The 15,256-nt window shown below is 44.4% G+C and overlaps 1 protein-coding gene across 4 annotated transcripts in view; it reads right to left on the bottom strand.

Annotated features, from left to right (window-relative positions):
- The window catches only part of KMT2E (lysine methyltransferase 2E (inactive)), a 3,564,841-nt gene that overhangs the window by 1,306,770 nt on the left and 2,242,815 nt on the right, over positions 1-15,256 (bottom strand). The window lies entirely within an intron of this gene.

Raw genomic sequence — 15,256 nt, 5'->3', positions numbered from 1 at the left:
CCTGCTCAAAAGAGGAGTTTCCTGTGAGGGGTCTGTGATGAATCATACGGATCCCTCACTAATGCCCTGCCTCGAGTCTCCTCCCAGGTGGCCATGGAAAGACAGACACTTCCTGACCTTGGGGGTGGTGTACTGTGGGAGGATCACCTGGGAGGAGACAAGGCCCAGGGTGGTGAGCAGATCCCATGGGATCAGACACAGTATTTGTCCTTTAAAAGGGAGAACCTTTTAAAGTTGCCAGAACAGGTAATGTCCTATTGTCATTAGGATGCATCTAAACCACAAATAAGATCTGTGGCTCTGAATGCAAATGCCTTTAAACGTGAACCGACCTTAATCACAAAAAGACGATGTAAGATACTTCAGGATACAAATCCTCCTTACTTCCAAAGGTATAATGGAAAGGAATTTATAAATATTGCCTTAAATAGACTGTCTTCCTTTGTAACAACGAATTGTAATGGTTCATCGTTAAATTATTCTAAGGGAAATAAATCTACCCTTAAAACCAAGAATTTATTAAAAAGAACTAACCTTGTTGTTGGGTACTCCAAGTCCCATAATCCCATAAGTACTGGGACGAGGAAGAGGGCTGAAGAGTCAGGCTATAGTAGTAGTAGTCAGGCAATACAACCTAATAGCCCACATCTGACGGAATCTGAGAGGCATAAAAGGCCCTTCAGGTGCAGGCAGTTAGAAGGAGCTGGAACTATGGCTGGAGTGTATGCAGTAGTAGCAGAGGCACACGGAAGAAGGCACAGTGTTGGCAATCCAGGCAGAAGTGGGAGAACAAAAGGGATGTTGGGATTCTGATGCAGCATATTTAACCTTCTTATCCTGTGAGGGTCCTGTTCCCCCAAACTCTGAAATAGAGAGGCTGCACAGCAGAAGGGGTGCAGGAAGGCTGCCTTTCCCCATCTAAACCGTTTTGCAGAGATTGCACAGCGAGAAGCATGTCGGAGACTGGGATGAGCAGATGTAGTGAAGAGGAACTCCTTAATTGAGTAACCGGACCGGACACACCTTCAGCGAGGAAGCGTCTAGGTCCCAAGTTAAGCCAGAAGTCGCAAAACTGGTGCAACACGTGGAGAAAGGAAAACAGAAACCGGTGAGTTAAAAAGGAAAACAGAAACCGGTAAATTAAACCTGGCATTCTGATTCCTTGCGCAAGCACTGCCGGCAACAGTATCCAGCTTAAAATTCCCTTGCGTAAGAATAGTAGCAAGGCAAAGTTGTATGTTCATTCTATAACAATGGGACACTTGAAATGTAGCACTTGCGTGTGATCGAGTATTTCCATTTAACTTGCATGAAGAGAAAACGCTACGGAAAAGCAATTGTTATACCTTTAAACCTTGTAAAATCAATGAAGAAGTGGTTGTGTGTGCCTAATTAAGTTTCTCAAAGGAAGAGTGAACTTTGAATCATTATTCACGCAGACAGCAATGTTTTTGAAGAGATGTCAAGTTTGTTTGTTTGTTTGTTTGTTTATTTGTTATTGCGCACCAAACCCTTGGGCATTCGGGCGCAGCAGAGGTCAAGACAACTTAAGCTTAGTTACAGAATAAGTACAATGAATCATATAATATACAAAACAGTTGGAGAATAAGTACTGCCAGGATAGTTACAATGGCGGTTGGAAGCACGGTAAGAAACATGCAGCAGAGACAGCAGTGCAGGTAGCGAGAGGTGAGCTAACAGTCATTTGTGCCTAGCCATTTGATTACATTGAGTCTAAATTTGGGATAAGGCTGTTCCTTTCTAAGGTCATGCGGTAATGCATTCCAAGTTTGAGCTGCAATAACTGGGAAGCTAGATCCTCCAGATGTAACACGTTTAAATCTGGGTACTTCCAAGGTATGGGCATTGGCAGCTCTTGTTGGGCGTGTGGACGATCTTCTGTTTATCCTATCAGCAAGGTAGGGTGGGGCTAAATTGTTTAAACATTTAGAGGTGAGGGAGGTGGTTTTTAGGAGTATCCTATCAGATATTTTTAGCCAATGAATCTCTCTTCTAGCATCTGAGATGTGTTCTCTCATAGGGATATTCAAGGCTGCTCTTACGGCATTATTTTGCATTCTTTGTAATTTGTCGATGATATTTTTGTTGGCACCTCAGTAGAGAGCATTACAATAGTCTAGTCTCGACATTACGAGAGCATTGGCCAAGGTGATGCAACTCGAGGTAGTGAGGAATGGTCTGCATGCTCGGATAAGCTTACAGGTATAAGCTGTGGAAGATGCGAGGGAATTGATTTGTTTCTTGAGCGAGAGAGTGGCATCAAGATAGAAACCTAGTATCTTGACCACTGGCATCACTTTGATGAGATTGTTGTCAATATTGAAGGTGGTATAGCTAGGGCTAAGTTTTTTTATGCTTGCTTCAGAGCCTAGAATTAGTATCTCGGTTTTATCGTCATTCAGGCAGAGGCCATGAGATGCCACCCATGCCTGAATGAGGAGGTATACTTTGTTCACTAAGGCTGTGTCCTCCAAAAAGTTGGGGGATAAGGATCTGGGTATCATCTGCATAATTTGTGTAGGTGATACCCAGTCTGTCCAATTTGTCAAACAGAGGCTTAGTAAAGATATTGTACATAGTAGGCGAGACACAGGATCCTTGGGGTACTCCGCAGGCGATTTGAATTGGGTCAGCAGCTGTTAATGGGGAAAAGACTCGCTTTGTCCTGTTAGCAAGGAAGGATTGGACCTAGGCTATGGCTTCCCCTGAAAAGTGCGCCACTGACCTAAGGTGGTTACATAAGACTGCATGATCCACTAGGTCGAACGCTGCAGAGAGGTCCAGGAGAAGTAACATAGCAGTTTGTCCCTTGTCTTTCAACTCGTCAATTTGAGTCTTGAGGTCTAGCAGGGCAGTTTCCGTTCCGTGGAGTGGGCGGAAGCCAGACTGTCGTGATCCTAGTAGCTGATTAACTTCTAGGTATTCCTGAATTTGAATATATGCCACCCTATCAATAATTTTGAGTAGAAAGGGGACAGTGATGATAGGTCTGTAGTTAGTGGGGATAGTGGGATCTAGTGTTTGCTTTTTAAGCAGGGGGAGGACCCAAGATTCTTTGAGGTTATTGGGTACTGAATTAGTTTTAAAAGAAGCGTTAATGAGCTTGGAGATAAACGGGCCAGGTCTCTAGCAGCATCATTTATAATTTGTGCCGGGCAGCTGTCGCCCTCGCAGTTTGAAGGTTTTAAAGAGAGAATGGTTTTTTCTGTGTCAAGGATAGAAATTTCTTTAAAGGTAAATGGTGTAGTTGTGTTACGCCCTGCGTCAGGTGATGGATGTTGCTCAGAGGAGGGCAAAGAGGCCTTTTTAATTGCTATTTTCTGCTGGAGCGTAGTAATTTTTTTAGGAGGGCTTTTTGAATTGTGGTACACCATGGCTTATCCTTGGGGACAGTGTCTGCCGGTGGAATTGGGGCTTCCATTTCCCGGAGGATGGAAAACAGTTCCTTTGTATTGGAGCTACCTTTTGCAATTCTACTGTTGAATATGTTTTTTGTTGTGTTGGTTATTTCTTTTTTATAGTGTTTGGAGAGTTCTGTTAATTTAGCCTTGTTGTCAGTAGTCGGGGAGTGGCGCCAGATAGTTTGCAGTTTTCTTTTCTGCAATCTTAGCTCTTTGAGTTGAGGTGTGAAGCATACGTTGAGGTGGGATTTTTGTCTCGCTTTGTGCATTTTAAGTGGGGCGGTGGTGTCTAAGGCTTGGGTCATGGCAGTATTGAAGATGTCTACTAGTGATTTAGGGTCAGTATTATTATTGAAGTTGTTCAGGGATGGGAGGAGGTAGGGGAGTAATTTATCTGATGTGATGTCATTTTTACTTCTTGTAGGGAGTGGGGGTGCCATCTCAGCTATTTTAGGACTAAGGAGGTTGAGTGTGGCTGAGAAGGTAATAAGGTGATGGCCAGTCCATAGTTGTGGTGCATTATCTGTAATAACAATGTTACAGTTAAGGTCAGCTACCCAATCCAGTGTTCTACCTTTGATGTGGGTAGGGGATAGGACTTTTTGTGAGAGTCCGTAGTCTTTAAGAAGTGTGGTTATGGCTTGGGTGTGTTTGTTTCCAGCCTCATTAAAGTCGAGGTTGAAATCCCCCAGTAGGAGGGTTTGTGAATGTTTTTTAGCGTTGCTGGCTATGATATCTGTGAGGTCTTCCTCAAAGGTTCCTAGTGGCCCAGAGGGTCTGTATATCAGGTGAATTGTTAATGTGCGGTTATTGGATAGTGGAAGTTTAGCTGTGAGCACTTCGCATGAGGGGTAAGTAGGCGGGGTGGCAAGTCTAATGGAGAGGCTAGTTTTGGAGATGATGGCTAGGCCGCCACCGGGGGGGGTTAGGTCTGTCCACTCTGAGTATCTGGTAGCTCTCGGGTATAGCTATCATGAGGGCAGGACCTGCGGCATCATGGAGCCAGGTTTCAGTTACAGCTAGTAAGTCTAGGTTCTCATTATGTAGTGTGTCTGCAATTTCAGTAGCATGGGCTACTAAGGATCTGGCATTGATAAGTGATCCAGATAGAGATAGTATACCTTTATTTGTATGGTGAGGGGGAAATTTAGTTTCTGGTTTATTAGGACTAGCAAAGTTTTTTTTTACTAAATTGGTCGGAGTCCGGTTGTAAGGGGTTGGTAACACTGTGCGGTTGTTGGTATTTTTAGGATCATAGAGCCGGGATAGTCTGGATCACAGTCTCATATTTCTGTCCGGAGGAGGGCATGTAAGGAGTGCGGCTAGGGACATAGTTACTAGGATGCTAAGTGTAAGAGTTAAGGATTGGCTTCTCAGGTTGGAGAGCATGTTCAAGGCTATGCTGTAGAAAGTCTCTATTGATGTTTATGGTCAGTACAATACAGTATGAGATCTACCCTAAACACCACTTTATAGGCTAATGTAGAAAGTACATCAGTTGCTCTAATGGACTGGGATTTGCAGAAGTAATTGCACAGGTGGGCTAATATAAAGAAGCACAGGTAGGCTAGTATCGATTGTGCAGGTAGGCTAACATCAATGGCACAGGTAGGCTAGTATCAATTGCACAGGTAGGCTAGAATCAATTGCACAGGTAGGCAAGAATCAATTGCACAGGTAGGCTAGCATCAATTGGCCAGGTAGGCTAGCATAAATTGGCCAGGTAGGCTAGCATCAATTGGCTAGGTAGGCTAGCATCAATTACACAGGTAGGCTAACATCAATGGCACAGGTAGGCTAGCATCAATTACACAGGTAGGCTAGTGTCAATTACACAGGTAGGCTAACATCAATTGTATAGGTAGGCTAGTATCAATTGCGCAGGTAGGCTAGCGTCAATTACACAGGTAGGCTAGCATCAATTGCACAGGTAGGTTAACATCAATTGTATAGGTAGGCTAGTATTAATTGCGCAGGTAGGCTAACATCAATTGTATAGGTAGGCTAGTATCAATTGCGCAGGTAGGCTAGCGTCAATTACACAGGTAGGCTAGCGTCAATTACACAGGTAGGCTAGCGTCAATTACACAGGTAGGCTAGCATCAATTGCACAGGTAGGCTAACATCAATTGTATAGGTAGGCTAGTATTAATTGCGCAGGTAGGCTAGCGTCAGTTACACAGGTAGGCTAGCATCAATTGCACTGGTAGGCTAACATCAATTGTATAGGTAGGCTAGTATCAATTGCGCATGTAGGCTAGTGTCAATTGCAAAGGTAGGCTAACATCTATTGCACAGGTAGGCTAACATCAATTGCACCGGTATGCTAACATCAATTGTATAGGTAGGCTAGTGTCAATTGCGCAGGTAGGCCAACATCAATTGCACCGGTATGCTAACATCAATTGTATAGGTAGGCTAGTATCAATTGCGCAGGTAGGCTAACATCAATTGCACAGGTAGGCTAACATCCATTGTATAGGTAGGCTAGTAAGCAGATTACAAGGGTAAGTAGTAATACATGTAAACAAGCCTAGGACAGTTACCTACATCATTTGTATGAAATAGTTGCATGTGTGAGACGTTAGGTTAAAAAAGTGTCTAAACCATTGTATTTGAAGATGGTGAGAGCAAGCATGGCCCAAGCCGATATTATTCCCTTAATGAGACTGAAAGCAGCCTTTCCTAAACCCAGAGCGCAGTTTAAACAATGCTGTGAGCCAAAATAACTTTAGCACTGCCCAAAATACAAGTGTGTAAGCATTACCTGAAGACAACAGAGTGGCACCAAGATGAATGGGTGATTATCCTGGCTAACGATTGGCAAAGGGATGAAGGCAAGGATGGGGAAGGGAAACTTGCTACATTGCCAAAGGTTGTAGAAGGAAGAGAAGAGTGTACCCCAAAGACAATTAGATATGCTTGTTGGTTGCAGACCGACAAGAGAGGCAAAGAGGCTGCCCTTTTAGAAAAGGGATATTCAGAGGAAGAGTGCCTTCCCTTTTTGAAGGTGTTGAAGTATCTGAAAGTGAAATTTGTTATAACCTATTTGAAGTCACAAAGTTCTGAAGCTGTGGTGGTTTATTTGGTTGTGAGTGGATGTGGTTTCCTGTGTTAAAATCGCAGCAAAAACGGCTGTGAACACAAAATATCGCAACAAAAAGGCCAGGGTTTTGCTGCCGCAATCCATGTTAGGGATGCGGGGGACACCATCGCAACCCCCGGACCCATTATACCATTTAAAGGGAGCGGGGGACACCCCGCAACCTCCCCTCACCTTATATGGTGTAATGGGGTACACCTTTAACACAGCAATCGACATCATTTTTGCTGCGATTTTTTATAAAGGAAAAATTTTTGCAGCAATTTTATCACCTCATACCGTAGATGTGAGACTTCAGTAGCACAAGTGCAGTGGAATACTACTAATGAAGTGGAATACTATGAGGTAAAGGATTACCACACAGTAAACTATTGTAGAATTTGAAATTGTTGAAGTAGAAGTACTGTGAAGTCATCCTGACAAAGATACCTACTGTGAATCCTAATCTTGTAAAGAAAGACATTGTTGTAGCTGAATAGAATGCGGAATGTTTGGTGGGTAGAACTTGGGAAGGAATGGAATGGAGAGGAGTCAGTTATGATATGGGAATAAAGGAGTTCAGACATGCAGGCTGACTCCTGTCATTATTTGATGAAGATATAATAATTAAAGTGGTGTCCATGAGGCACACAACAATTGGCGACGAGGTAGTGATTGACCCACTGAAACACCGATGAGCTATAGAGATGGTCAAGAGAAAGCAGCCTGTGAAACTATTTGAAAAAATACAGTGGAAGTGGCTAATGAGAAGACAGAAATAAAGATAAAGGAAACAGAAGCCAAAGGAAGGAAAGAGTAAGAACAGAGGAGCAACGCTGCATGGAATTGACTGGTATGACTTGCTAATATGGCATACATGAATACATGAAGGAGAAGATTGCCAACAGGCTGTTGTGCAGGAAAGGCATGTTTCAAAATAAAAAGAGAAAAGGGAGAAACTGGAACTGTGATATTCATGGGTGTGCGAGGTCTAAGACTGTTGGAGGTGTCAGAGTCACTGGCTGGGGCTCTATGGAGCAAAACTAAAGGAAGGCATTGAAAGGAAAGTGATGTGGTGCGAGGGCAATCAAATGAAGGACATTGAGCAAAGAATAAAATGCTGCCATCTCATGAGTGATTGCAGAAAGAGTGTCAAATAAGGAACATAAAATCAATGCACTAACTAAATAAAACAAACATTGAAATGAACTAAAATATGTCATGAGTGCAAAATGGAAACTATATAAGTTCAATTAAATCAAAGTGTGGAATAAAGAGCACAGTGGTGAGGCATAGACTGCAACAACAACGCAAGAAGTGCCCACACTGGGAAATTGTTTTCCATACTGGCTGCAGAACGGAAAATATAACACAAAATTAAGGTGGCAAAGAAAGATGCCAGTGAACAGCCCACACCACGGCAAGTGAATCTGGGAATCTGGATGAAAGTGAACAAGTGGAATGCTACACGTATGAGCTAGTGGCACAAGGTCTGCTATCTCCCTGTATATAATAACAATTGTGCTGCTGTAGGACATTGAACAGTACACTTCATAGGTGAACCAGCAAGGGATTGGAATAAAAAAAAAAAAGAGCATTTAAAGTGGTGCTAAATTGTAAGGTGTGCCTCATTTGCACTCACACACAGGTGCATAGAGCAACCTTATACTGTAACACTGTTCAGAAAGAGATCATAATTTCATTTATGGTTATCCTGGTGCGAGAGCAACAAAACAAGATAGAACTGGACAAATGAAAGTTGCACAGATGAAATAATATTGACCAATAAAGGAAATAACATTATGCAATCAAGCAACAAAGGCAACTACTGATGATGAAAGAAAGAGCGAAGCAACTGGGCCAGAAGTGAGTAACCATGTTCCTGAATATCACAAGTGGGAATACAAGATCAGTCCAGAATGAGGGGATTCTGGTGAACTATCTACATTGCCCGGACCCATTTATACTTGGGACACAGGAAAGTCAGGGGCAACGATGGCAGGAACGGATGGAGGAGTTCGAGAGCTTCTTGAGAGCAGCAGGGAATCAGGATGCCTCAAACAAAATGGACATATTTGTTAATTTGGTAGGAAAGGAGGTGAGAAATGTGGTAATGAGCATTCCGGCTCAGGAAAGAACAATATATCAACAATTGGTCGCTGCGATTGGTGAACGTTTGGTTGTCCCTTCCAATCGGGACTATGAGCGATATGCATTTAATCAGTGCACACAGAATCCACATGAAACAATTGACCAATTGTATTACGATTAAAGAGAAGGGCAGAATATTGTGAATTCGCAAGCTTTAGCGATGATGAGGCGATTAGGCTGAGAATAATTGAAGAGTATACGTCATCACAACTTCGAAGACATCTTCTAAGAGTGCCTCTCTCATTAAAGGAAGTCCTGGTGTTGGCACGAGTGTATGAAAGAACTGAAAGGAGGGTAGCCAAGATGGAAAACAGAAGTGAGTTAAATACCATTAACAGTATCAGAGATAACAGACGGAAGCAATGTCGATGTTCAAACCTGTTCACCCGGCAAAGTGCATGGTATTGCACAGGCAGGAGTCAGCTGGAGAAGAAGTGCTATAGACGTGGATTGGATTTTCCACACAGAGGTAGATGTCCAGCTTTTGGTCGGATATGCATGAGATGTGGGCAAAGGAATCATTTCCGGATCATGTGCAAAGAAGAGACCCCAGTATCGGCAACATGGAGATCTAGCACACAATTGCTACCAAGGAGGAGGCGTGGCATGGTGAGATTTCCTGATAAGGAGAGCATACAACCTAGTGCAAATGGATATGTAAAAATGTGTCAGTCCCAGCTGAGATGTGCCAAAGCAGTAACATCAAACCAAAGGAAAGATCTGGACACGAAGCATTTTGGAAATGGGGGCTGGGGGAACATGGACATGGTCATGGAAGAAAGAAGACTGCAGGCCAATGTGGATTGGATGAATCGCAAGAGGAGAATGGAAGAAGATCAGATGTCAGTGAATGAAGGTGAATTTATACTGAGTAGGCAAAAACAACAAAGGAAGGTGGGATCCAGTCGTGACCCAGATTCAGTAACAGTCATGGCTGTCAAAAGGCCCATAGCAACTGTTGTGAGAGAGAATGGTGTAGCAACCTGGAAGGTAGAAGATGCTTCACTCTTTCATGCAATGTTCCAGGATGAGTTGGAAGAAGAAACGGGGAGAAATAGGGAACCTGTTAGGCTTTATGTCACAGGATGTCTCAAATGGAGAACTGTATGGGGAAAGGAGGAGGGAGGAACCTGTTAGTTTCCTGTCCCTTAAAGACTCTGGACATTCGCCACCTTATTTGACCGGCAGTGGGCGCCCTCAAAGGACTATATGTAAGCCTGTACGTCTCATTGAACAAATGTAGAGGTGACCCTGTCAGACTGACGGTGAGAGTCAACTTCTATGATAAGCAAGGGGGGGTGTTGTAGCTGAATCTTGGATGGCTGCATCTTCTATGATAAGCAAGGGGGAGGTGTTGTAGCTGAATAGAATGTGGAATGTTTGGTGGGTAGAACTTGGGAAGGAATGGAATGGAGAGGAGTCAGTTATGATATGGGAATAAAGGAGTTCAGACATGCAGGCTAACTCCTGTCATTATTTGATGAAGATATAATAATTAAAGTGGTGTCCATGAGGCACACAACAGACATAATAACTGTTAACCAAGAACTGTGTTTCACTAATATCTCCAGAAGTTTTATTTCTTTTGAATTGTGATAATTCTTCTTCGACAACTGGAAGTTGTGGAAAAGCATTGTGGCCAGGAATAACATTGATGCTATTTTGGTGAAGTGGAGAGCCTTATCACCAAGAGGAGAAGATTTGCTGCTGTTGGAACTCTATTTAACAAACCTTTACCTTGACGTTGAAACATCCAGAACTGAATTGAGACTGTACTGCCCATATGGATTTCCTTGTTTCTTTTTGTTGATCATTGGAGATGAATTTACCTTGAATCCTGGGGTAAAGAGTTCACCCAGATTACTAAGAGGTTATCAAGAAACTGCAAATATCGTTGTTGATGTTATTGGAACTGCCATGTATTGTCTTAGTGTATTTGAGGTTTACGTGTGAGTGCCAGACATCCTTTGTTAGAGTGTTTCCCTTTCGTTTTGTTAGGCAGGAAAATGCTCCTCAGAGTAGGGAAAGTGAGGCGTTTTCCAATATTTATAATTTAATAAAATGGCAAATTTTGAACAATCATATAAAAGTTGTCCGCCTTACACTGCTGATCCCTCACAGGTCAGAAATTTGAGGCAGACAACTTTGTAAAGAGTTCTCAACTTTTGCCAGTTTATTAAATAAACAGGTTGAATAAAAACCTCACTATCCGTACCCTGATGAGAATTTCCCTGCCTAACATAAACAAAAGGGATCACTCTAACCAAGGGATATCTAACCCTTACACCACAATGAAAGCAAAAAATGAATGATATGGCAATTCAATTCAGCATCAACATATAACATACAAGCTGCTTCACAATGTGATCTATGTCTCTATTGGTCTAGGCGAACTTCCCTCCTCCAGATCCAAACAAGGGTTTGGGTTTCTTCACAGTTCAAAGGAAAAACAACGAGATCTGTTTTAACACAAAGTTCCAATAGAGTTCTTAAGTTCTTGTATTCATATTCACAAAGTTCTGTTGCTTCAATAAAGTATCTTGAAAAAGTCATAAGCTTTCACTCCTCCTGGAATAAGAAATGTCTGAGGGTGAGCTGTGAAGTGAGTTGCTAGGTGAGCAGTCTGCGACTTCTGTACTGTGCTCTACTGCTCCTGGCTGCTCTGCTTGACTTTGCTGGGATTACCTGCCTGGACTTGCCTACTGCTGCCTCAAAAACGGGAATCAGCGCGTGAGTGCGCGTGTGAGCTGTGAAGTGAGTTGCTAAGTGAGCAGTCTGCCGGCTGTGGCACATCATCTTACAACCTATCTTCCCTGGATTGGAATGGCATTCAATGGTGCGGTAAGAGCTTGCCTCCTTGAGAGACTATTAGACTGTGGTTGAGGGGTCGGGTGACTGCCCTAACAACTAACAACAGTGGGGGCCCTGTTCTGCGCCTGGGCCCCCACACTCCACTGGACCTCGGAGAGAGCAGGAGCTCTCTCTGCATCATCACCGGCCCACTCGAAGCCACGGCAGCCATCGGGCTGCGGGAGCAGCATCTGAATGAATGAGCGCTTCCACACGCTCCATGTATCTGCAAGGTGAGCCTTAGACCCAGAAGCTTGCCCCTAAGAAATCGCCATTGAGGAAATATCACCGCCTTCAGCTGATTTTCAGTCCCCCACCGGCCGTTGCCTGCACCTAAGATAGCCGCCCCACCATTCCGTATTGAGCAGCGACACGTTGCCTAGCAACGCGGCCCCTTCTTGAATACACATTACCGCCAGCCCACATCCGGGAAGGCCCGCTGGGAGAAGGCCCTGTTCTGTTCCTGTTGTGCGCATGGGAGCGTGGCGTGGCCCACTCCCTTGTCTCTGCACCCAAAAGGTACAACATTATTAACACGAATACCAAGTTATCCACTCTCTCGGTCCCACTGCCACCGTTATCTGCCAGCTATTCTCAGTAGCGCTATAGTTGAGATTACTCATTATACGTCTACTTGGTTGATACAAGCTGCGCACATATCGAGACCATGGTCAACCACCTTCAGTAGAATCTTGCGCCAAAGATAATCAAGGCACCATGTACTGAGTACGAACTTTCTAGCTGCGAATACATGTAGCATCTGAATACTTTCAAACTACACCAATTGCACTATACGCCTTACCTCAAATACATGCCTGTTGATTTGTCATGATTACAAGTATATATACGGACTGATTGTATTACGATGCCCATACATTTGTAATTGTTTCATTTTGAGTACTGGCACAATTGATTGCTGTATTACCACTAGATGCCACTGACCACATGCTTAATTGCTTGGATCACTGATCCCCCTATTTTAGCTAATGCTGGACTAGCCTACCAGCTCAGTGCTCCTGACTGTTTTTGTTAGATTAACCAATCACGACATTTGGCTTTAGCCTGTACTGTTGTTCCTCTACCTTGATAATGCAGGAATAGCCTACCTGGCTCAATGCTTCCACCAGTACTGTTCGACTAAGCTCATTATGATATCTGGTTCTAGCCTGCACTGCTGACCCACGACCCTAGTTATGTTGGACTAGCCCACCTTGTCATTGCTCTTGCCTGTATGGTCTAACTAGCCTACTACTATACTTTGCATAGCCCACACTGCTGATTGCCATTACCTAGCTAATGCTGAACCAGCATCCTTGCTTACTGCTACTGCCTGTACTGTTGGACTAGCCTAGACGATATTTGGCCAGTACTGTTAGACTAGCCTTCTATGATACCTGGCTCTAGCTTGTACTGTTGATCCTTATCTTAGCCAATGCTTTCACCTGTATTGTGAACTAGTCCACCATGGTATCTTGCGCCAGTGTGCACTGCTGATTCCCAACGACGCAAATGGTACACTAGCCTATTACGCTAACTGCCCTAATTTGCATCCTTTGGCTCAGGTCTGCATACTCAACAGACCCATCCACGTTGTGTTCGATTAGTCTACTCAACCAATATTACCGCAACCGAAATCCCTATCATAATATGTTTACCACAGCACATAACCTTTGCGCCCTTAGCATACTATTCATACACAACCTCTTAGTGTGTCTAGCTCAACTCTCTTTCCCTGACGTCCGAGTCCCTCTAAGCCTGTCCAAAATGTTGACAGTTGATCACCCACCTTTGGACAAGACAGCTATTCAACACTGAGTGTTACGCTCACCTTGCTCCCACAGGGGCGTCGATCAGAACTGGACAGCTGCGGTCTCCACCAACGTGACGCGTAGTGCTGTGATGACAGACTGGACCGGCCCACCTAACTTCGTCTGCTTGGCCCGTAGAAGTATTCTTCTGAAAGTGGAGAAATGGAATTAACCACCCGTGGAATAGAGAATTACCCTCCACCCCCACTGTTCTCCCTACTAATCACCTCCGATGTCCCTTCTTATAGTCTCACCTTATGGTTTGGAAAGATGAGTTCTCCATCCTGCATTGAGTGCAGGGGCGCGTGGATAAACAGTTGCTTCACTGGTCCGAAGGAATTGGGGAGTTCCAGAACAATTTGACTCTGAGGTTTCCGGCGTGACGCCGTAAATATCTAGTTTGTAAGAGTTCAAATGTCTGACTTTCACTCTTTCTGATTCCTTGCAGAATGCAGCTCGACCAAAGCGAAGATTTCCTCGTGGCAGCCGGTAACATTCAGGTAAGAGTCTGCATTTTCCAACACAGTTCGATAAATGGTGCTAGTATGTAATTTGTTGCTTTCTCCCTTGATACAGGTGCTGAGAGAAATTATGAAGTCTCGAGGAAAAATGCCTCCGGCGGTAAAATCTGGTAAGTCTCTTATGATGAGGAAGATTCCCCTTGTTTGTCTCACCTTGCCGCCCTTTTGTTCCCTTTAGGTGCCGGAGTTCGGCGAAGATGAGATGGAAGCTGCGCCGACTCGTGGAGTGGAATAATACCTCCGGCGGTAAAATCAGGTAAGTCTATGGGGGGTAACTAATATTGCCTCTGTTTATTCCCCCTTGGCTCACCTTGCTGTCCTTATGTCCCTCTTAGGTGCCGGAGTTCGGCGAGAACATGAAGAAGAATGAGGTGGCTCGTGGAGATGCTGCGAAGGCCGGTGAGTTCAGCGCGGCGCTGCTGCTGGCGAGGCGACGCGTATCAAATAACTTCTTTCTTCCAGTTCGAACGCACGGTGGATCCGGAATTCAGGTAAGGAATAAAGGTATTGTTCTTGTTCTAACCTTTTCTCCTTCTTTCCCCCCTATTTCTAGGAGCTCCAAACTCAAGGCGGGCGTGGAAGAAGACTGGATGCTGACTTGCAGGCACGGTGAGCGTTACGCTGCAGGATGCAGAATAACGCGAAGCGTGTGCTGCTCTTCGGGCGTGGTTTAAATAGACTCCAAAGTAGTTCCAGGTAAGTATTCCTCCCCAACCCTGTCCGAGTAAAAAATAGTCCCTAGGTAAAGTAGTCCCTTCCAAGCCTCATTTGGGCTTGGAGTTCTTGCAGCATGGTCTGTATCAGGTAAGTTTCAATCCATGAGCCTGGCGCCTATGGTGCCAGGACTGACTCTCCATACGAGCCTGGCGCCATAGACGCCAGGACTGCACCCAAATAGCCCCTAACAGGGGTTGTTGAGCTTGCTTAGTGTTAGGAAGAATTCTCTGTTAAGGCTAATTTCCCAAACCTAGTGAGCCCCCCAGCAGCTTTGCTGGATTTTTGGGGTTTGTTTTTTTCTCCTGCTAAGAGTGAGACTCTTTTTCTCCCACTCTTAGACATGATTTAAGGTGTTCCTTTGACTTTGTATGTGTTTTCTGGCTATGGGGTCCTTTAAACCATAGGGCTTCATGTGCTTTTGGTATGTGGGTTACACAGCACCCTCCGTGCAGTAACCCAGGGGTGTCGTAGCAACCCCCAAACATAGACTCCATACCCTGGGACTGACTACTGTCTCCCAGGGCATGTAAAGTCACCATTGGCTTTACTAGTCTTAAATTGTGAACAGAACCAGTACAAACCATCATATTGTGGACGTACTGGTCGGGGCAATTCGATTGCCCCGGGGTCTGTTGTTCGAGGGGCACTTTCCAGTCCCCCCCGACCGAGTTTTGGCTGGTGGCAGTGGATACTACTTTTTATATT

Source organism: Ambystoma mexicanum, chromosome 12 (assembly GCF_040938575.1).
Source record: "Ambystoma mexicanum isolate Mex_15411 chromosome 12, UKY_AmexF1_1, whole genome shotgun sequence".
NCBI lineage: Eukaryota > Metazoa > Chordata > Amphibia > Caudata > Ambystomatidae > Ambystoma > Ambystoma mexicanum.
The sequence above is the reverse complement of the archived record's forward strand: the minus strand, read 5'-3'. Positions and strand labels throughout refer to the sequence as shown.